The sequence below is a fragment of the Armigeres subalbatus genome, chromosome 3 (genome assembly GCF_024139115.2).
Source record: "Armigeres subalbatus isolate Guangzhou_Male chromosome 3, GZ_Asu_2, whole genome shotgun sequence".
NCBI lineage: Eukaryota > Metazoa > Arthropoda > Insecta > Diptera > Culicidae > Armigeres > Armigeres subalbatus.
This window is the reverse complement of record NC_085141.1, coordinates 77605151-77629323: the sequence shown is the minus strand read 5'-3', so window position 1 is coordinate 77629323 and position 24173 is coordinate 77605151. Positions and strand designations below refer to the sequence as shown.

General features: G+C 38.8%; 1 protein-coding gene across 4 annotated transcripts in view; it reads left to right on the top strand.

The window, feature by feature from the left end:
- The window catches only part of LOC134226139 (FMRFamide receptor), a 371866-nt gene that overhangs the window by 327859 nt on the left and 19834 nt on the right, over window positions 1-24173 (top strand). The window contains exon 1 of one of the 4 annotated variants that reach the window (XM_062706720.1): window positions 23329-23497. The exons of the other annotated variants lie outside the window; for them this stretch is intronic. The gene's annotated coding sequence lies outside the window, so the exon portion shown is untranslated. Of the gene's footprint in view, window positions 1-23328; window positions 23498-24173 lie in introns of those variants that run through there. 4 annotated transcript variants of the gene reach the window in all.

The following is a 24173-nucleotide window of genomic DNA, read 5'->3' as shown; positions in this document are numbered from 1 at the left end:
GGGCATGCGCCTTGAGAACGGATCAAATCCACCATTGCCTTAATCCGGGCAAGACTTTAAAAACTCAAGCAATCCACTTGTCGTAGACGAGTTACTAAAACCAATCAAGTCACATATGAGTAACTGCAACCAAATCAATCTGAATTGTGCTACTCGGGAAGAGATCACATCTACCATTGATTTATTCCCGGTAAGCGCTTACTTGTAAAGAAGGAGTCACATCCACCATTTGCTATAATCCGGGCAGGGCCTACTTTTAAAGAAGGAATCACATCTACCATTGCCACAATTCGGGCCACACACCTACTTTTAAAGAAGGGATTACATCTACCATTGCTTCAATCCGGCAAGCGCCTACTTTTAAAGAACGAATCAAACCCTCCATTGCCATAATCCGTGCAAGCGCCTATTTTTAAAGAAGGGATCACATCCACCATTGCCTCAATCCGGGCATGCGCCTTCTTTTAAAGAAGGAATCATATCCACCATTTTCATAATCTGGACAAGCGCCTACTTTTAAAGAAGGGATCACATCAACCATTTCCAGAATCCGGGCAAGCGCCTTCTTTTAAAGAAGGAATCACATCCACCATTGTCATAATCCAGGCAAGCGCCTGCTTTTAAAGAAGGGATCACATCCTCCATTGCCACAATCCATGCAAGCGTTTACTTTTAAAGAAGGGATCACATCCACCATGGCCTTAATCCGAGCATGCGCCTACTTTTAAAGAAGGGATCACATCTACTATTGTCTCAATCCGGGCAAGCGCCTTCTTTTAAAGAAGGAATCACATCCACCATTGTCATAATCCGGGCAAGCGACTACTTTTAAAGAATGGATCACATCCTCCATTGCCACAATCCATGCAAGCGCCTTCTTTTAATGAAGGGATCGCATCCACCATGACCTTAATCCGGGCAAGAGCCTACTTTTAAAGCAGGGATCACATCCTCCATTGCCACAATCCATGCAAGCGCCTTCTTTTAAAGAAGAGATCGCATCCACTACGACCTTAATCCGGGCAAGAGCCTACTTTTAAAGAAGAGATCATATCCTCCATTGCCATAATCTGGGCAAGCACCTACTTTTAAAGAAGGGATTACATCCTCCATAGCCATAATTCGGTCACACGCCTACTTCTAGAGAAGAGATTACATCCACCATTGCTCTAATCCAGACATGCGCTACTTTTACATTGCATTGCAAATGCATTCTTTCCACGAGAGGATAATGTTTTTTTCATATTGCTATCGACGAGTGTTATATTTACTATTCCGGGGTATTGCCCGCACCACTTAGTCACCATTCAGCGAACGCAAAAAGTTATGCCAAATGTCCGTTATGCCAAAAGACCCTTACTTTTGACGCTGGTCACAATTATGCCAAATGTCCGTTATGCCAAATGGCCCTTATGCCAAATGGCCCTTATGCCAAATGACCTTATGCTAAATGGCCCGCTCCCGTATGGTGTATAGTTGTGTAGTGGACATATAAAACTTAATTTTTTACAACTTTGTGTAACAGTGCATTCACTAAATGATTTAATTGTCTCCATACAGTATAGATGTTTTCCTTAGCTGTGTTCGATTCCCTGTCCAATTTCACCCACCGATCTTTTCTGTGGTGCTAGCCCTAGAAGATAAGGCAAAACCGTGCCCATTAGATGAAATTCCGTTTTCATTCCATCACTTTTACGTCCTAGGTTCGATCCTAGAATATTAGCAATAATAGTCGTCGGCATGCGCTCACTCTAGCCACACCACCACGCTATCTTCATGTAGGTATTGTCATTGGCGAAAATAAGGGGGGAGGCTAACGGGGCTTAGTCTTCCCTAGAAAAAAATTGGCCCCCTTAGGAGGTACTCAAAAATGCCTAAATTTGTGTTCATTCGAGAGCATTCGGCAAATAGGGGCAATGACGGCTTTGGCAGGTTTTGTTCTATTATTGTCAGGGGGGTTTTGTTGACTGAATTTTATGAAATTCGGCCACAACATTCTATGATATGCAAAGAATCACTTGTCATAAGACGAGTTTGTACAATCCCATTGAATTCCACCACTTAATTGTATCTTGACAGATACGTATTTCGACCTCAACAGTAAGGCCGTCTAGGCCAGTCTTCAGTAAGGCCAGTCTTCAGTAAGTCGAGTCAAGTACGAGACACTGAAGACGGCCTTACTGTTGAGGTCGAAATACGTATCTGTCAAGATACAATTAAGTGGTGGAATTAAATGGGGTTGTACAAACTCGTCTTATGACAAGTGAGGAAAAAAAACTAAAAAGCTCAAAATAATTTTCTTAACATGCAAAGAATGTTTAGGTCAAACTTTAGCATAATTAGTTATGGAAACCCCCCTGGCAATAATAGAACAAAACCTGCCAAAGCCGTCATCTCCCCCATATCGGATCTGAATTAAATTTCGGCAAGGATCCGAGTTAAATTCCTCAGAAATGTGAACCCCTTGATTTTTGTCAATTCTTGACTCACCAAAACTGTCATAACTCCAACATTTCACATTCGATCTGAGAGATCAGCATATCGTTAGGGGCCGTACACTAATTACGTAAGCATTTTTTCTAAGTTTTTCAACCCCCCTGCCCAGATTTTTCCCATACAAATATTTTTTTATTTTTATGGAACGTAAGAAAATGGCAACCGACCCCCCTCCCACCACTAAGTGGGTGGAAAAGGGTGGCCTTAATTTGCTATAATAAAAAATGCAGGCAGCCATATTGAATTTCACCGTAAAATTTATGTACGATTTACCAAATTATTCTTGCAAGTCCATCTGACCGGGAGCGTGTCATTTGGCATAACGGTCATTTGGCCGGGGTTCAGCCAAATTGCACCAAGCGCCAACGAAAAATTACCGATTTTTCTGCTAGAAACTTTGTATCTGCTAAACAAAGTTAATTGAACGCAAATCGTATCGGATAGCACTCAACCCCATAATTGAGGATATCCTACTGAAAATGTACGCTAAAATTGATATAAAACTATTTCCGTTGGCCTTGTGCGATCAAAATATCACAAGTCAGTCGAAAAGCCGCTAGGTGCGGTTTGGCTGAACCCCAACCATTTAGCATAACGGTCATTTGGCATAACGGACATTTGGCATAATTAAGAACAGCGAAAAAAGTGAGGGTCATTTGGTATAACGGACATAATATAGCATTTTTTTTTTTGGATTCATAAAAGTATTTACTAGACTACGTGGTGCTGGAAAACAACCGGAATGGTGGATATAACACAGCTTGATAATAATATTAAAAAGTAATATCCTACCATAGTGCTTAATTTCCTTTTTCACTCGACGGTAGTATTAAGCTTATTTAGGAAATATTTGGCTCCACAGTCTTGGAGGGAATTGGAAACTAAGTTTTTAATCTTTTCCCGACGTCCCGGTCCATTTAGGGCCCTTTCCAAGGGGTTGATTTGTTAAAGTTTCTTCGTGCAATGTCATGTGAATCAAATGGTTTAAATTTGGTCCGAATAAATGCTGCATCGAACAATTTGGACGATTTCTTGATATCCAAAATTCGCTGTCTGGACTTGCTAATTTCCACCATTGCTTTGAAAAGCCTCCTCGTAATACTCTCACTATGTGAAAAAATACATTAAATAACCTTTCCCTTTAACAATTTAATTATACCAAATATCCATTATGCCAAATGACCCATTTTTTTGTTGCAGCTCAAAATTATTCCAAATGTCCGGTGTGCCAAATGACTGTTATGCCAAATGACCTTATGCCAAATGAGCATTAGGTTAAATAAACAGAAGCCTCCACTATCAATATCAATTAAGTCTCTGTTGGAAAAATATTTCACGGTATTAACTATATCCACAAAATTATATTTCAACAAGAGTTATGAATAATATTATTTCACAAATTTAAGATAAATAAACGCAATTGGGAAAGGTTTTCCATTCCCCATGATAATTGAAGTTGCCATGCTACTTCCTTTTGGAACATTCATCTGTTTTTGTCAATGACACTTAATAATCTATAAAAATTAGTTTCGAATTCACATTTTTTTTAATATTTATAATAATCTCAATAAAAACATACTGCCTACTCAGATCTATATTTAATCGTGCTCGAAAAATAAGTGTGTCTTAACCCCTAAGAAGCCGGGACGACAGTCACCTCCTTCAAAGTGCTCATTCTCAGTAAAGCGTTGACCAAATTTCATGACCCCGAACTTTTCTCAAAGGGGATTAGTAGAGCTCCGCTAGACCCCTTAAATGATATTTCGGTGCATTGTTTTTTATATTGTTGCCTGTTCTTTTATCTCTTATATCAATCAAAACAGTATCATGTTTTGTTATTCTGCTCATGGCTTCTGCCCGGGTCCCCGCTTTCACGAATTCCGAAAATGTCTGTGTTTTTTCTTTATATTTTGCTATGATGGTCAAATTTCTTCAGTAAAAAGTGCAATAAAGTTCTGGCGTCATAAAATAAAGTAGATACATGAAATATATCAAGTAGAAGTGAGTTCAAAGAAACCAAATGACTTTTTGCAAATTTTTCTGCGTGCCCCATAATGACATTCTAGAATGTGCGAAATGTTCTGGATTTCAGCTCGTCATACCTACGCAACAACGGCCTCCACAATGTTTTCGGCAGCTATCAAACCCCTTCCCAACAGATCCTTGGATACCTACCAAGAAATGATATACCGATCTTTCTGCATTTCAATTCATTGAAGCCCATCAAAAACGTTTTTGAGTTCAGGTCTTCAGATCTACAATCAAGTAGAAGCGCAATGCTTGTTTCAAATCAAGCTCAGATCATCCTGCCTAGTTCAAAGAAATCAAATTACTTATTGGAAAGGGGAAGGGTCATTTGGCCGAAACCCATTCGGCCGAAAGCCATTTGGCCGAATGCCACTAGGCCGAAAGTGGTTTGGCCGGAAGTCATTAGGCCGAAAGGGTTGTTTGGTCAAAAGGGTCGTTTGGCCGAAAGGGTCATTTGGCCGAAAGGATCATTTGGCTGATATGGTCGTTTGGCCGAATGGGTCATTTGGCCAAAAAGGTCATTTAGCCGTAAGGGTCATTTGGCCGAAAGGGTCATTTGGCCGAAAGTTTCATTTCGCCGAAAGGGTCATTTGGCCGAAAGAATCATTTGGCCGAATGGGTCATTTGGCCGAATGGATCAATTGACCGAAAGGGTCGTTTGGCCGAATGGGTCATTTGGCCGAAAGGGACATATAGCCGAAAGGATCATTTGGCCGAAAGGATCGTTTGGCCGAAAGGGTTGTTTAGCCGAAAGGGTCTTTTGGATGAATGGGTCATTTAGCCGAATAGGACATTTGGCCGAATAGGTCATCTAGCCGAATAGTTTATTGAAAAGTGAGAAATGAGGAATGAGAAGAGATGTCTCACTACCCACTTCGCACTACTCACTTTTCACAGTGAGAAGTGAGAAATGAGAAACGAGAAGTGAGACGTCTCACTTTTCATTTCTCATTTCTCACTTCTCGCTGTCACCAGTGAGAAGCGCAAAGTGAGCAGTGAGACGTCTCACTACCCACTTCGCACTACTCACTTTTTACAGTAAGAAGTGAGAAATGAGACATCTCACTTCTCTCTCCTCATTACTCACTTCTCGATGTAAAAAGTGAGTAGTGAGACGTCTCTCTTCTCATTCCTAATTTCTCACTACTCAATAAACTATTCGGCCAAATGTCCTATTCTGCCAAATGACCCATTCGTCCAAACGACCTTTTCGGCCAAACGACCATTCCAGCCAAACGACCCTTTCGGCCAAACGATCCTTTCGGCCAAATGATCCTTTCGGCTATATGTCCTTTTCGGCCAAATGATCCATTCGGCCAAACGACCCTTTCGGCCAAATGACCCATTGCCAAACGACCCATTCGGCCAAATGACCCTTTCGGCCAAACCGACTTTTCGGTCAAACGGCCCTTTCGGCTAAATGACCCTTTCGGCTATATGACCCATTCGGCCAAACGACCTTTTCGGCCAAACGACACTTTCGGCCTAATGACCCATCCGGCCAAATGACCCTTCCAGCCAAATGACCCTTTCGGCCAAATGACCCTTTCGGCTAAATAACCCTTTCGGTCAAATGACCCATTCGGCCACATGACCCATTCGGCCAAACGACCCTTTCTAAAAAAATACTTTTGGCCTAATGGTTTGATCGGTTTGAGTGGCATTCGGCCAAATGACCCTTCCACTACGGAACACGGTCTGTACGGTCTGTACGGTCATGAAAATTGGATTTCAACAGCAAATTGTTCGAAGTTTTCCTAACAAATTCATTGGAATTTGCATGGGATTTTTTTATTTTCTATGGAAAATTCTTCGAAATTTTCACGGTGAATTTTACAAAATTTTAATCAAAATTATTCAGAACTTAACCTAATTATTTTTTAAATTTTCGACGGGAAACCGTTCGATAATTCAACAAAAAAAAATGGATTTTTGAAGGAATTTCTTTGGATTTCTACAGGGAATTCTTTGTATTGTCCATATGAAATTTTTTGGAAATTCAATAGAAAACTAGAGGAAGGGTCGTTTGTCCGAAAATCATTTGGCGAAAGCCATTTGGCCGAATAATACGTAAAGTTGAAAATCATCAAGCCGAATTGTATTAACCGAAATGAATGTTTGGGCAAAACGGTTATTCAACGGAAAACAGTTTGGCCAAAGCAACATACGGCTGAATTGGTAATTTGACCAAAAAAGCACTTTTTCCTAACACATCGTTTGGCTGAAATGGTCGTTTGGCCGAATAGGTTGTAAGGCCGAAAATATCGTTCAGCTGAAATGGTTGTTTGACAGAATGTACTCTGAAGTAGTGCGTAACGGTGTAAAGCCGGTCATATAGCCAGGCTCGGTACAACACTGCAGTTGGCAATATGACGTCCCTAACCCCGAATCCCAAGGTGCCGAAGAGATGAATGAACTGGAGGGTAAAACAATTAGCCAGGCAGTTAACGGAGCCTGTAATGCTGGGTAGACACCTGTTTGTGGTGCATTACGGAGAAAGATCTGCCACACCGTGCTTTAGTTCTTACTATTCTTGTTAATACTTATGAGTGATGGTCGGAAGAGTATGGAAGGACTATAGTTTGCTTTTAGGTGACCCACCTTATGCTCCTTTTAGATGGAGCCAATGGAGTAAATTATAAAAACGTAACTCAAGCTGGTTTGGAGGCCGACGCAATGAATCTCCAAGCTCCAGAGCGCTGTTTAATTAGGAATGAAGCGGATACGGATTTGGTGGATCTGCTGAATCCTATGACTGATTAGAGCTCTGTGTAAAGGTGAGATTCCAAAATGCCAAACGTAATGAAATCAGATCTCTGTACAAAAACGAATTTGGAACTCATAAGAAGAAGCAAAAATATGTTTGAACTTCAGTACCGATGCATGGTCAAAATCAGTATTATCCCACATATTGTTGAGCCGAAACTGATTGAGGAGCGCGCCTTTGAGAGTTGGTATAAGCCATTTCTCGATGGGTATAAATAGCGGTAATTAAATATAAAGAGGCCTCACATTAAGTTTAAGAAAATATCTGAATAAAAAACGACTACTTTATTTCTTCTCAATGGAAATGAAGCAGAAAGACATGCACTAAACAAATGACACGGGTATACTACAAAAGTTCAACGAAATGGACGCATTGGTTCATATCGAACAAAAATAGGGCCATTTGGTCGAAAATGTCATTTGGTCCAACGGCCAAATGTTGTTTGCTGAACGGGTCAAATATGATCAATATGGTAAAAAATATCCATCCGTTTGGCCAAATAACATTTTCGGCCAAATGGCCTATGTGACGAACGACTATTTCGGCCAAACAACTTTTTGATCAAACTTGACTTGACTTTTGCGATCAAATGGCCAGTAGACCGAATGACATTTTTAGTCGAATGTCCATTTCAGCTAAATAAAATTTGACGACTAGACGGTTTGTTCGGCTAAATGACATATTCGGTCAAACACCTTTCGGCCTTGTGTCTATCGGTCAAATGGCCCTGCCTGTCGTTTGATCGAAAGTCAAGGATAATAGGTAAGGCCAAAAGTCATCTAGCCAAATCCATTAGACCGTATTAAACGTTTGTCCGAAATGGTATTAGGTCGAAAATGGTTTGACAGAAAATGACATTTGGCGGAAAGCGACAAACAGCCGAAAGGCTCATTTGGCCAAATTAGTAATTTCACCGAAAAAGTTATTTGCCCTAACAGTTTATTTGGCAGAAAGATTCATTTGGCTCGAAAATACCCTTTCTGCAAAACAATCATTTCAGCCGAGGGAAGATCAATTAATTACGTAACGCAAACCCCTCCCCCATATGTCACAGCTTTTAATTAGGCGTCTAAAAATGTTGTATGGATCGTCACACCCCCTCCCTCACTAAGCGTTACATAATTTATGGATGTTCCCCAAGCGGCATTATTAGCCAAATAACCTATTCAGCTAAACAGCTTTTTTTTGGCAAAATGATCAATTCTGCTAAACGACCCTTGCCAAATGAGCAAATAGACAAATGGGGGGCATAGCACTCCCTAGAAAAAAATTAGCCCTCCTAGGATATAGCATATAGCATAATGAATTACTGAAAAAGTTTGAAGACAAAATATTTATCTCCCATATTCAGCCTATCAATATGAAATGAGTGAAAGAGAAATGAGCTTTTTTTTACATTTCCGAGAATGATTCCTGTGTGGCAGTGAAATTGCACTTGTTGTTAATTATGAAAAGGCAATATCTAATTGATTTGACAACAAAAGATATGAACAACAACGAAGAGCCACCAAACTATCAATCAAAGCAAACGTGATACTTTTCCAGCAGCCAAAGAAATGTGGTCAACCATCACGGACTGGAGTGACAGTTTTCCAGCAGACTTCCGCTTGCCTAGCAGCATAATAATTTCACCAGATCCTATCAGATCCTATCAAAATCATCAAAGTATTCCAACGGGAATCCAGGAAAATTCACATTGGATTCCTTTCAGTATCGTTAAGGGATACCTTTGAGAATCTGTGGGGGAATACCCTTCATAGATTTGTTTCGAGATCGTTCGGAGAATTGTTTCGGAATTCCTCGACGTTTTGGCTCGGAATCCTTCAATGATTTGCTTAAACATACCTGGAGGGTTCCCTTCGGAATCGCTGGGGAATTCTTTACGTCAAAATTCCTGGAGGATTCCATTCCGAATCTCTAGAAGATTCTCTTTGGAATCCCTGAAACATTTCCGTCGGATTCACTGGAACATTTCCGTTCAAATTTCTGCAATATTCCTGGAAGTCGAAATTCTTAGAAGGATGGAATATATTCATAGGGAATCCATGGTGGATTGCCTTCAGAATCCCTGGAGCCTCCCTTCGATATGCTTGGAAGATTCTCGTCGAAACCTCTGGAGATTCCCGTCGGAATCTCTGAAACATTCCCGTCGGAATCACTAAAGGATTCTTTCGAAATCGTCGGAATCCCTGGAGGAATGGTGATTTTTTTTAATTTTCATTTGAGATAGATCCTTATTTTTATGTGCACATTACCTTTCAATTCTATGATAGAATTCAAGACCTGAACTCACGAATATTTTGGATGAACTGGAATCTTCCAAAATAGTATCTTTAACACATAAAATTGATTACATATATGTTTACAGTTTTTTTGTGATATTTTTTCCTCCTGTCTTGCACAATTTTGTTTATTTCGTGATTTTAAGAAATATGACCATAACTCTTTGATCAGGGATATGGCTTTCAAAATCGGTAATTACAGTAATTAGATAACTTGGAAACGTCCAAAATCACTTCTACTTGATATATTTCATGTATCTACTTTCTTTTATGACACCAGAAATTTATTACACTTGATTACTGAAGAAATTTGGCCATCATAGCAAAAAATAAGGGAAAAACACAGACATTTTTGAAACTAATGAGCGTGCGGAGGGGTCTAGCGGGGCGGCACCTAGGTCAAAAGAAAGCTCTACTAATCCCCTTTGAGAAAAGTCCAGGGTCATGAAATATGGTCAACGATTTACTGAGAACGAGCACTTCGAAGGAGGTGACTGTCGTCCCGGCCTTTTAAGGGTTAACACTTCCCTGCGTTTTAACAGTTTAAATTTGAAAAATAATATGTTGACTATAACTTTTAAGACTGTAGTCCGATGTAGATCATTATCTATACTATACAAAAAAATATTGCAATAAATCTATTGAGAATAAATGCCCGTAACATTAGTGATTTTTAAGGCGTATTTTGTACACAAAATTTTTTAGCCGTGTATTCTGAGCCCATTATCTAGTATGGCTCATTTCCCACAGAAAACAAAAAAAAATCCCCTTCGACTGTGACGTTTTGAGAATAAGTTTATTAAGCATATGTGCCTTAAAAAGTAGGTAGCTTTTGAAAAATATTTTGCGAATAAAAACATATATAATATATTTTGATCTGACCCATTTTCAATAAGAAACAATAAAATAAGACTTCGTTTGAGGCTGAGGACAATTGCCGGAAAAACCAATTGAATTTTTAGTTAGTTTTCATTAAGAATCAATGGTAAAAGATTCTGTGTCGAATGTAACTTGTTGCTTGCAATCGATTAAGAATAAGTTCCAGGAAAGTGAGCTAGACTGTTTTACGTGGTTTATGCATAAAACGAGTTTTTGGCCATAACTTACAGTCTTCTAGTCCGACCTGGCCATTTGTCAATAGTAATGGGACAGAATATCCCCCGAATGCAACTTGTTGCGAGAAAATCGGTTAGAGATAAGTGTCGAAAAAATTAGTGAGACTCTTATTACGCCGTCTTTGTAGACAAAATACGTATGTCGGTCATAGCAAGGTTTTGAGCACCCCCGTATCCTATCCGCTGGAGCACAACTCGTCCATAGCGGCATATTTTAGGGCTTAGGCGATGTTTGCGTAACGTCCGGTTTTTAAATTCGATGAAACAATTTTTTCGCCATAAGATTTTTTTTTCAAAGTCCCAATACAGTCGATTTTTTTTTTCAAAAAAATAATTCAAAAAAGTTTCATGCATTTGAGCCCTTTGGCATAAAAAAGTGCTGTTTTTTAAGATTGGCCTAACATTTGCCCGACTTTGAACTATCATCTGGTGAATTTTTGAGGGCGGTTCACACGTGTAGCACTTTTTCGGTTTTTGTTTTCGATTTATAAAATAGTTAGAGGCTTAAACAAGTAGAGGGTTGTATCAACGATACGACCGCAAATTGAACGTAAAATTACGTAGAGTGCGATAGTGGATGAGAAATTTTATCATCAACATTTTAAGCATGTTCATGCCGGATGGATAATAGCCGACATGTAAGCAATTTACTGTTAAAGTGCAATTCCAACATTGCAATTCCTGGCGAAATTGAATTTTTCAATAGTTAAATGCATTGAATCAATTATTTACAATAGTTGTATAGTATCATAGAGAGTTTACTGATCGACTCATACCAAAATCTCCAGAATCCCTTGAAAAACGGCTGAGTTATTAGCTCATACTTCCTGACCTCTTTTCGTGACTTTCGTGGTCCCAAATTTGAAACTTTGGAATGTCCCCCCTATCTTACCGAACGACGAAAAGGTTTGCATATCGTCCGGTGTTAAAATTCGATAAAAGTTCCAAAAATGTTCTAAGAGAAAAAATCGATTATATCAAAAAAATTTTTTTTTTTGGAATAGCGTCAAATCTCGACTTTTCATGCATTTTATTTTTAAGTCATTTGGCATCAAAAACGAAAATTTGATTTTCGACTTTTCCTTACCCCCCCCCCCCCTTGGTAAAATTTTCATGGGTAAAAATTTCAAAACTTTGATAAATTTTAGGCACCCCTGAATCAAATTTTCTATGAGGTCATATTTTGGGGTAAATAAACTTGTGAGAAATGTCGTTTTTTTTAAATTCGATGACAAATTTTTCCCATACATTCCATTGGCACCCTACACTGGTCTTATGTTCCTATCCGATTAATTTTCAAAAAAAAATAATGGGACATGATTTTGCGTTGAATGCAGCTCTTTGCGAGGAAATCGGTTTAGGATAAGTGTCTATACATTTGTGAGACTTTTTTATGCGGTTTTTGTATCGAAAAATGCATTTTGGCCATAACTTCTGAGCCCACAGTCCGATCCGTCAAATTTTATTATTGAAAAAGTTGTGGTTCTGCGTCAAATGCTATTTGTTACGAGCAAATCGGCTTAGGATAAATGGACGAAAACTTTTTTTTGTTTTTTTTTTGTTTTTGAACATATTTTTAGTCATAACTTCTGATTCCATAGTCAATTTTAAAAAGGAAAGTATGAGACAAGATTCTGCATTGAATGCAACCTGTTGCGTGCAAGTCGGTAAACGATAAATACCTAAAAAATGAGAGACACGATAGATAACAACAAAAAAGATTCAAATTGAGCCTTAATTGTCTGTTTTGTGAATGTAATTGATATAGGAGCATGTTATTAATAATGGATCAAATACCCTGCTTTGTATACGAGAAAGGCAAAAAAAGCATTTTTTTCCGATTCACCCAAAAGTGTAATGCAGCTGCTTGAAACTTCTACATGCCAAATGAATTAAGGAGATGGCTTCAACAGTATTATGATTCTTTCACATTGAAACAGAATATTGCATTGAATAAATTTGATACGAGTTTGAATTTACTAATTTACGATCAATTTTCAGTGCAGTGAAAACTATCGTATAAGATGAAATAAATACACTTTCTTTCGACAAAAAAAAAAAAAAACGGATTCCACCAGCCCACTGTGTTTAGTGAGAGAATCAACAACGCCGAGTCGATCGACCGTAAGCCGGAAGCCCTGGCCCCGTAGGCAAAAATCCTTCATTTACCCCACGTTACGCTTGTTGAAATGCAATGATCCTGCCCAATCTTTCACCATGAAGAGATTTGCATGGGAAACGCAAAATTCCGAACCATTGAATTGGGCCATAACATTTTCACACGTAACACACGACTACATGGGATGCCAAACACCTGATACCGTTGAAAATGGGCTCGAACATTATCAGGAATATTTAATATTCAGAGCAGGGCGTTCGTTATTGTTCGATAACGAACGGACCCGGCCTCCCAATGGATCTCTTTTCTGCAAAAAAAAACACCAAAAAAGCGTTGAAAGAAATTTTTTATCTCTTGACATATTTTATCCCACACACTTGCGGGTAATTTGATTTTCCGACCACTGATGTTTCGCTATCACAGGCAGACTGCTCGTTTATTGTACGGGAAAATGGCATGAAATGCACTGATCCGACAGATAAAGTCACCCGTAGAACCATTGTTATAAGAGATATAAATTTACTTCCACTATGAAATATGAATTTGTATCGACTGTACGTAGGATTTATTTTAAACTCGAAAACTTTCGGTGTTTTGTTATCAAATAGAATAAACTCATGGAGCTCATAAAATAAAACGTTTAGAATTTGAACCATGCCCTTTTTTTCAGCACAATTGAAACGAGATCACAGAACTGGAAACAAGCTTTTATAGCAGCGTTTTGTCCTATTCTTTTCCATCGTTAAATCAATTCTTATTTTATTCACCACATATTGATTGCTCTTCATATATTCTCCTTTATTTCATAAAAAAGCCGAGAGTTGGAAAAACATGTTTAGCAATTCATGTATACTTATGTCTGAAAGCGTTCCTGTTAACATCAATTGGAATTGATTTATTCGATTGATTGAATTGAATGAACAGAAACATATTTGCTGAAAATTGGAGCTGAATGACCAGAAAGGCGATTTTTCAAATACCCTTCCCAAATCGATCCGTATTTTGCCGACATGGTACGGTTGGTTCGATGTTTGGATGATTGATGACATTATGATTGATCTGATTTTGTACGCAGAGCTGCCAAAAAAACCCGAAGTTAGTTCATTCAATTTATGTGCTGGAAGCCGAAAATGGGTAAACTGTATCGACGAAGATTGCCTGTGTTTTAAAAGTACCTCCTATCAAAATTGATTCACTTAAACGCGGCACACTGAGGCAGGTCCTTGTGTTCACTTGATAAAACCTCCAATTGGGAATCGGCAGTTGTGCATCGGCACATCTTTATTACCGGTAGTGCTACGGCAGGTATTTCCGCCTGTGTTCTAATTTCCGTCATAGGCTCGAAAACCAATAGTAGGTACCCTTTTTTTGCTATTACTATCCATATCCAAACGTAGACTCAGGAGGAAGGTTTCTGATGTGGTGAAGTTATAATAAATTAATGCTGCTTTCAATGGTTCACGCTATGTTTAAAGGCAACTATTATGCAAAGTGAATGCACCTCGGATGTTAAGCCGTTAGATCATAGTTTTTGACCTCTAGTTTAAGGATCTGCATCGATTAAAATATTTCATCGGTGAAATTTCTACTTTTTTACTATTTAAGGTAATATTTTCAACCTAAAAACCACTCCTGATTTTTAAAAAAAAAATTAAACAAGTTATATAACATCCAACAACTATTTTATTTCCTGATGCTTTAAGAAACATTTTCATATAAAAACATTTTTCATATGATGAAAATAGTAGAAGTTATATTAAAATTACTGCCAGTCTTAAATGTCCTTACGGTTTATTATGAATATATCGGTAGCTTTCCTTGGCCGTGCGGTAAGATGCACTGCTACACTGCAAGACCATGCTAAAAGTGGCTGGGTTCGATTCCCGGTCTTGTCTAGGAAATATTCTCACCTTCCCTGGGCAGAAAGTATCATCGTAGCCTAATGATATACGAATGCAAAAATGGTAGCTTGGACTAGAAACCTCGCAGTTAATAACTATGGGAGTGCTAAATGAACACTAAGCTCCGAGACGGCATATGTCAGAGTGGTTGGTGTAATGCCGATAAGAAGAAGTATTATTAATTAAGAACATAATATCACTCTTTAACATTTCAAATAAAAAAAAATTAAAACTACGAATTAGTTCGAAGTAGTATTTATGTATGTTCTGTATTTCAAACTTGATTGAATCTCAATGGACGTCTGCATTATGTGACCACTGTTTTCTTGCATACTGTTCGTGATTATCTGGCATTTTGTAGTTTTGGTAGATAGTATAGGAATTTCTGTGGATGGCTTCTGTTGTTTGCTCCGTATACTTTGTAAGGCCTCCCTCCCTCAATCAAGAACATGGAGTTTCAAAATAAAAAATTTTTCGGTGATTGGTCGCCCGGCTGCTATACAACTGTAACAAAAAGCTCGTATGGCGTCTGAATAGAAGTCCAACAATGTTACACTAAAACAGCAATCAACTATCTGTGGTAGACTCTCCAATACCTTGTAATAACTATTGCATTATTTTCCTTTCAAAACACCCCGTTTAACTAAAAGACTTTGGCAGTAACGCCCAGTGAAACCAAGTTGAGCGTGATGGGTTGCGTTGACCTCTGATGTCCAGACTTCAGATTTGTCTGGATGTTTTTTTTTTGCTACAGGGCCGAAGATTTGGTAGATCAATCCCACCAGCTAATGTGGCGCTGGAGGAGGGGTTTTGTCTAAAATTGTGTCATAGTCTCCTCCTTCCAGAAAATGATTATGAACACAATTGAAATATAATTCCTTGACCTGTTAAACGTTGAATTCTGTTTCTATGGTAACAAGTGGGGCTGGGTTGCTGTTTTTTTTTTCAATAAACACGTAGGATGACATATGCAGTTACACAAGAATTCACTATCGAAAAATGAATTATATGTTCGGTTTCAACAGTATTTTTAGTATAACTTCTGCTACTTTCATCATATGCAAATTGTTTTTATATGAAAATTTTCCTTGAAGTGTCAGGAAAAAAAATGGTGCCAGGTTTTTATATAACTTGCTTCAAAAAATTAAAAAAAATCAGAATAGATTTTTGGGTTGAAAATATCCTCTTAAATAGTAAAAAAAGTCAAATTCTCACCGATGAAATATTTCAATCGACACGGATCCTTAAACTAGAGGTCAAAAACTATGACCTATCGGCTTAACATCCGAGGTGCATTCACTTTGCATAATAGTTGCCTTTGAACATAGCGTGTGGTTTTAGAGCATATGACGTGAATTAGATCATGGATGGAAATACCTGCCGTGACTCCCCAGGTAAGATTCACACAACTCTTTGGCATTCGTTGTTATTTATTGTGGTTTTATTTCGACAATAGTCATGTTCTCCAGTTTAGGAAAAGCATTCTAAAAGAGTCTAAATATAAAGGAAATAACACAGTGCGTTGACCCGTTGATCAATTAGAAGCCTCAATCCATAACACCCATTTATGGGCTTTGTTTTTCTCTGATGAACTTGAAATGTCCAATTCACTTTAATTATGATCATCATATAATTGAAAAATGACCAACCGGTATTTGTAACAGTCAGTCAGTAGATCTAGTGCATAAACCAACTTCATGAATGCCACACCTAACTATTATGATATAATAATTGATTTCATCGAAGCAAAATAATGTATGATTATATTCGACGTTTTATAAACGAATCAGCTAGGTGCAATTTCAAATTTGATATGAATTTGTTTTTTTTTTTTTGGAATAAAAAATTGTTGAAATTTTCAAGGGCCGAAAATCGCTTTAATTGAGAAATATAAAAAATTGTTTTGTTAAAACAGGATTTCCTGAGTGCGCATCGGTTATATTGGTGTTCGCACCATATGACACAATCAATCTATTTCGGCATTGAAAATTGATGCATCACACATCTACTCTGTTTTAATCATTTTTATCGATGGTTAATAACATTTCATTTGAATACATGGTCATGGCATAATTTGGTGCCGTAAAGCTATGTCCATTTAGAATCCGGAATCATTTATTGTATTGCAGCGGCGCGGAAAGTGACCGCTGCAAGAATTCTTTTACAGCGAGCAGCGAGTCAAAAATTATTCCAGATGGAAGCCGAAAGGAGAGAAAAAAAAATCTGCACACCCACGTTGATAATCCTGTTCATCGACGATGGAACCTACGTCAAAATGGATTTCGGACAGCTTCCTAGCCAAAAATTCTACATGGCGACGGCATAAAGCCCATAAAGGTCCCGTGAAGTTTTGGTCTGATTTGGCGAGTTGCCACTACAGCCAGAAAATCATCCAGTGGTACCGAGATAATAACGAAGATTTCATCGATAAAAACATAAATCCACGCAACTGCCCACAGCTCCGGCCCAACGAGACATTTTGGGCAGTAACGAAGCAAAAGCTTAAGAAAAGTGGAAAAACAGCTCGGGACGCGACTCAGATGATCAAAATGTGGAACAAATGTGCCAAGGAAGTTGACTCCGGAGGTGTGCAACTTTTGATGAGAGGAATAAAGAAGAAGGTGCGAATTTTCACTAGAAACAAGAAGAAATGATTTGCATCAATATTTTGTCTTTAAAGTACAGTGAATTACCCTTGTATTTTTATCTACTAGCAGACCCGACGAACTTCGTTTCGCCTAAAATTCATTTATTCTCTGATTAGATCTCGAGTTATGCAAAAAGTTCTGTTTCATTTGTATGGAAGCCCCCTTTTCCAAAGCGGGGAGGGGTCTAGAACCATGTTAAGAACCTTCCCCGGCCCCAAAAATCTATGCATACAAATTTTCACGCCGATCGATTCAGTAGTTTCCAAGTCTATAAGGTTCAGACAGACAGAAATTCATTTTTATGTATATAGATTGCATTTATTTTACAAGCTCAGGCGTGTATAACACTTAACGGAGCCGAGCTTCTTTATGATAGTTATTAAGAGGGAAGGGACATAGACCAAGATACTCGTGGTGATTAAAGGTAAGATTGCGTAATGTGAGGACGGACGGGGTTGGGACTTAGGTTTACGGTATTTAAGCTACCCATCCGGGTATTTGACTTTTTGACTGCTGATGCGTAGTGTTGTGCTCGAGTTATCGTTCTTCAGGGAGCATCTTCCGGATGGCCAGTGCTTCATGGTACACGGAACAATAAGACAGAGACAAAACAAAAACTGAGAAAGAAAAAAATTGAAGTATTAGACTTTGATGTCAGACGAGCAAAGAAAGGCATAGATGGCCTGCATATAAACCACATCGCGGTCTCCCAAAACACCTCTTACTTCCCGGAAGGGTTGTGTACCTCGGGCCACAAGGGTATCCAATAGTTGCTCTCTGGTTGCTAGCCATACAACAATGCCCAATAGCCTAACTGCAAATATCAAAGACCCAAATCACACACATAGCCATGATCATCAAAAATAATTTAACATCAGCTGAAAGTAACTCCATCCATAATAGTGCAAAACAAAATTAATTCTAGAATATGAATTCAAGTTCAATTTATGAAACATATGTAAGTCAATAGCCCAACATCCGTATCTACACTATTTAATTTATATCATTATTAGTACACGAACCATCTACCAACTTTAAAAAAGACAATCTCCTTAGCAAAGACGTTAGACGTAGAACTACATTCATGATTTGTAAGTACAGCAGACAAAAAAATGTTATACTGGTTAGATACAATTTAAAAATACATTATTTCTCTCAGTTCCCCTGATGAAGGCAACAACAATTTGCCGAAACGTTGGGACAGATCTTAAACGGTTGTTCTAAAAAACCCACAGACTGAAAAGCCAAAAACCACAAAAATACTCAGGTATTCTTTCGTAAACCATCAGAAATTTCATTCCCTCGGAAATTTCTCCAGTAATTCTTCCGGAATTTCCACCAAAAATCCTTTTTACAAATCTAGGACAAAATTTCAGGAATTTCTTTGGGAGTTTACGAACGCATTGATAACGGAAGTGACAAAGGGACTACTGAAGGCATTTCCGACATTAAATTTGTCCAAGAATATCTTTGGACATTCCTCCGAGTATTTTTTTTTTCGGAAATTAGTGTAGGGACCAGAGCTTAAAATATTCATCTTCATGAAGCAACTTCGGTCCGAATTTTGACAAACATCGCATGAATATTCAAAACATAGAATGACATAGTCAGACGACTACTCCACGAACTCATTTATTCTACTGTCACTGAATGTGTTTACTATGTGCAGAAAAAAACATAATTATCATAGTTTATGTTGATGTTTACCGCTGAAAGTGCCTCGCGGATGAAAATCGGATTCAGTCCTGTGTGATAAATCACTTTACACATTTGAAACGTGTTCAGATTTCAGATAATTTATCAATTTGTAAAATGTGCAAAAATATTCAATGACTAATATTCAACTGAATATTGACTGTCCAGAGCCGACAATGAATGTGTCGGAAGTGAACTGACAAATGAAGAAAAATGGACTTCACTAAAAATTTTCGATTATTTTACACTCTGGTAGAGAATTTTCCAGAAAATCCTCTGGAAATAAATCGGAGATAAATCCAGCAATTCCTTTTCAGATTCCCCAAGACATTCTTTTGAAAATTAGAAGAAGCAATTCTAAGAGAATTTCGAAAATTACTTCCGATATTCCTTTATGAATTCTTTTAGAAGTTTTTTCAGCGAATCTTTTAGATTTTTTTTTTGGGAATTCCTTTTGAATTCATTTGAAAGTTTCTTCGAAAATACCAGGAAATCCTTCGGAAATTCTTTTAGTAAAACCATATGAAATTTCTTCCAAAATTCCTGCAGGAACTATTCCGGAACGGTACGCTGGGATATGGATACTCATAAGTAGTACGTAACGGTGTAAATCCGGTCATATCGCCAGGCTCGGTACTACACTGAAGCTGACAATATGACGACCCTAACCCCGAATCCCAAGGTGTTAGGCGACCCCTGCCGAAGAGATGAATGGCCTGGGGTGTGAAACAATTAGCCAGACATTTAACGGAGCCTGTTATGCTGGGTAAACACCTTTTCGTGATGTATTACGGAGTAATATCTACCACACAGTGTCTAGTTCTTGCTAATACGTAAATATGAGTGATGATCGGAAGAGTATGGAACGACTATAATTTGCTTTTAGATGACCCTTCTTTTGCACCTTTTAGATGGAGTCTTATGAAGTTTTGGAGTTGGAGGAATGGAGTTTTATGAAGTAAATTAAAAAACGTAACTCAATCTTTAGCTGGTTTGGAAGCCGACGCCATGAATCTCCAAGCTGCAAAGCGCTGACTAATTAGGAAAGAAGCGGATACGAATTTGGTGGATCTGCTGAACCCTCTGACTGATTAGAGCTCTGTGTAAAGGTGAGATTCCGAAATGCCAAACGCAATTAAATCAGATCTCTGTACAAAATCGAATTCGGAACTCATAAGATGAAGCAAAAATATGTTTGAACATTTGATGCATGGTCAAAATCATTATTATCCCACTTATTGTTCAAGCCGAAACTGATTGATGGGCGCACCTTTAAGAGTTGGTATAAACCATTTCTCGGAGGGTATAAATTGCGATACCATTTTCATTTCATTTCTTCTCAATAGAAATGGAGCAGAAAGACATGCACTAAATAAATGACACGTGGTTCATCCCGAACAAGCATTTTTCCGATAATTTTTTAAAGTATGAAATAGGAAACACTAAAGAAATTATCGAAAGAGTTTCTAAAGGAAATTTAATAAGAATGTCTAGAAGATTCCAAATGATCCTAAAAAAATCTGACTGAATTGAAGAAATGACTCCCGAAAAAAATCTTAAGAGAATATCCGAAGGTTTCAAAGAATTTAATTTGAATTCTCGTAGAAATTTCCGAAGGAGTTGAAAGAAAAATCGTAAGAATTCCTTGATGAGGCTCAGAAGAAATTTCGTTAGAACTCCGATAATAATAATAGAAATATTATTCCTTATTTATTAAACAAATTCCTGAAATAATTACTAAAGCAATTTCTCAAATCCTAAACTAATTTCCGCAGATATTCCTGAAGCCATTTCGAAAATAAATCATACAGAAATTTCCTAAGAATTTTCAAAACAATCTCCAAGGGTATTTCTAAAAGAATTTCCGAAGGAATTACTAAATTAACTCGTTCAAGAATTTCCGCAGAAATTTTCCAAGAAATCTCGGAGATTTTCAAGACGCAAGTAATCCTTAAGGATTTTTTAAGGTTTTTCGAAAAGATTATTCGATGGAATATCTTGATATATTTAAAAAAAAGTTATTTTTTTATCTTTGTAGGAAATCCCAAAGAATCTTGAACGATTCCACAGATTCCTTCAGGAGTTCCTTCGAAACTTTCTTTTATTATTCGTTCGGAAATTCCTAGAAAAAAAATTCCAGCGGAATTACGGGAGCCGATGGTATGCAATTTCTTGGAAGAATTTCTGAAATAATTGCTAAATGAATTCCTACATTCTTCTCCTAATTCTAAGACAATTTTTAAAAGAAATTTGTGAAAGAATCCCTTAAGGATTTTTTTAAGGTATTTCTAGATCTATATGCGAAGGATTTTCGATGTAACTCCTCGGAACTCTTACACACTCAAGTATCCTGAGCACCCCCATCAATGTAAAAGATCTTCATCCTGGGCGGCTGCCTTCTTTAGCCTTGACCTGGATCCAGGTCAGATTCCTGTCGACTTCCTTTATTTCCTTGTGGAGGATACGCCGCCATGAGCCCCTGGGAGAGAAAAGAAATTCATATTGAAATTCTTGAAGAAATTGAAAGAATTTCTGGGTGACTGAACGAATTAAATCCTAGGAGAGGGTTTCCGAACTATTGAATACATTCCTGAAATATCGTCTGATTTATTACTGAAGAAATTTTCGAAGCCACTCCTGAAGTAAATTCCTAAGGAGTTCTCAAGAATATCCGACGAAGTATGATGATAGATTCACTGAAATCCCATTTTTTGGAAAGTCCTAATTCCAGATTAAAAACAAGGCTTTGTTTTATTGCCATCCGAATTTTCGAAGGACTATCCGGAGAAATTCCTGGCAGAAATCCCGGAAGAATTCCTTCAGATGTTCCAGATAATTCCTTAGGAAATTCCTTCAAAAATTGCTTTAGAAATTCGTTTAATTTTTTTTGTCCCAAATCTATTCAGGATATTCTTCGGAAATTCTTTTGGAAATGCCTCCAGGAATTTCTTCTAAAATTTCTCTAGTCAATTCTCCTCCATGAATAATTCATAAAACTCCCCCTGTAGTCCATTTATGTATTCTTACAGGGATTCTTTCGTGAAACCTCCGTTGTAAATTTCTTCAGAAATTTCAATGTAAGATTTCGTCCAAAATTCAAGCAGGAATTATTCCGGAAATATTTCTGAAAACAATCATAAAAAAAAAATAAAGGGAGAATGAAGGAAAGGAAAGGATTTTTTGGAGGAGTTTCTTATGGAAATTTCAAAGGATTTTCTGAAGAAATTTTGTCAGTAATTTCTAAAGAGTTCTCGGATAAATTCCCTAAATAATTTCCAATTTTGAAGGATCACGTAATCCGCAAATCGAACTCTGTCAGCATTTGGCGATAGCAGCCGCCAGCCGCAGTTGTCTGCCACTCTCGTTCGCGGCAATCGAGCCGAATTTGCCATCGTCCTTAGCTTTACGGGCCGCCATCGCCAGCCATAACCGTTGCCCGCAAGCCCCTGTTGAGGAGCAGTTGCCGCTAGCCATTGTCGGCCGCCCTTATTTGCGGCATTCGCAAGCCAAACCGCATCCACATTCACCGATCGTTATCGCCAGTCGCTTCCTCTAGCGGCACGTGTCAGCTGCACTTGTAGTGGCAATCGAATTCGTCATCGCCCTTGATTTTTTGAGCCGCCATCGCTGACCACCTTGGATCGGCATTGGCCAGCGGCAGTCATCTGTCGAGTAACACTCAACGGTCACCATCGATAGCCACCCTCGCAGGCAGCATTTGTGAGCCGCACTTGGTCCGTCTTTACCAGCTCTATCGCCAGTGGTACTCGCCAGCCACACTAGAGCTGCATTTGCAAGCCGCCATCAACAGTTTCCATCGTCGGCCGCAATCAACGGCCGCCATCGTCATCCACAATCTCATCGGCCGTACATGCCGACTACCCTGTAAACCATCGACTTCTAAATAAAAACAAGGTGACTCTCGTTCGATAGGAAGGCCACGTTCCGAAAGCTCCTTTACGCCAGATCGCTCTGAGACCCGGTGCTAAATAAGGCCTTCTGCACCCAGCTCCGCTAAGCTGCCGTGGCTAGACCAGCGGCTTGGGTAAACCCCAGTGCCTTTCCGGCACTGAACAGTTCAGGAGTCAAGTAATAGAGTCTTATACTGGCGGCCAACGCGGGGCTCGAAAATGCCGTCGGCGATGGTAATCGGCGGAGGCCGGCGGATTGTTGCCACCGTGAGTTGCTTGGTCGACGATAGCGGCCAGATGGTGCGGCGGCAGCAATCCATCGTCCTTCGCCAATCACCATCACCGGCGGCATTTTCGAGCCACACCATCTGGCCGCTATCGGCACTTACGCAATCCACGGCGGCAGCAATCCATCGGCCTTCGCCATCCACCATCGCCGGCGGCATTCTCGCAGCACCCTCTGGCCGCCATCGCCGCCCGAGAAACCCATGGCAACGTTTAGCACTCCTGTACGCGAACTGCCTCGAAGCCTACGGTAAGATTCCATACGAAATTCCAGGGTTTTTTTTTCAATCCTTATTATAGCGTTTTTTTTAAACAATAGGAAGTTCATCACATAGAAAATCCAGAAATGCCCATTATTTTGCAAAGTTCGTTTCGTATTTTGCAAATATTTAAAAAAAAAATCACAAAATAAGAAAGGGCGCCCAAAAACGCCAAGGGCGCTGGCAATCCACGCTATTGCTCTGGTTATCAGTATTTATCCTAACTTATCATTTCTCCTGAATACGGCTTCGAGTTGAACCGATTGATATATGATTTCAATGACTGTTAACTGATGTCAGTCGTTGGGGTCCATCACGCAACCATATCTAATGGAACGTCAGATCTCCCTACATAATACCTAGGTTCGGCTAACGGTGGACTATAATTTGTATCAGATATCATTCACGGCACATTGAAACCAACGGGTAGAATATCGAGTGGATGTTTCCGCGTGATTGTGTATCGTGACAAACGGTCATAAACGCACCATTAAAATATGTTGGAACTATTGGCACACTAAGCTATGAATAATGATTGAACTAAATAAAAAAGGCCTTGCCATGATTGATGCACTTCCTGCAGTGTAAACTCGTAAATTGATATCATGCACATGGTTGTGAAGGGTTCTCTGAACATCGAACGATGAATTTCATTCTGTGCTCGAC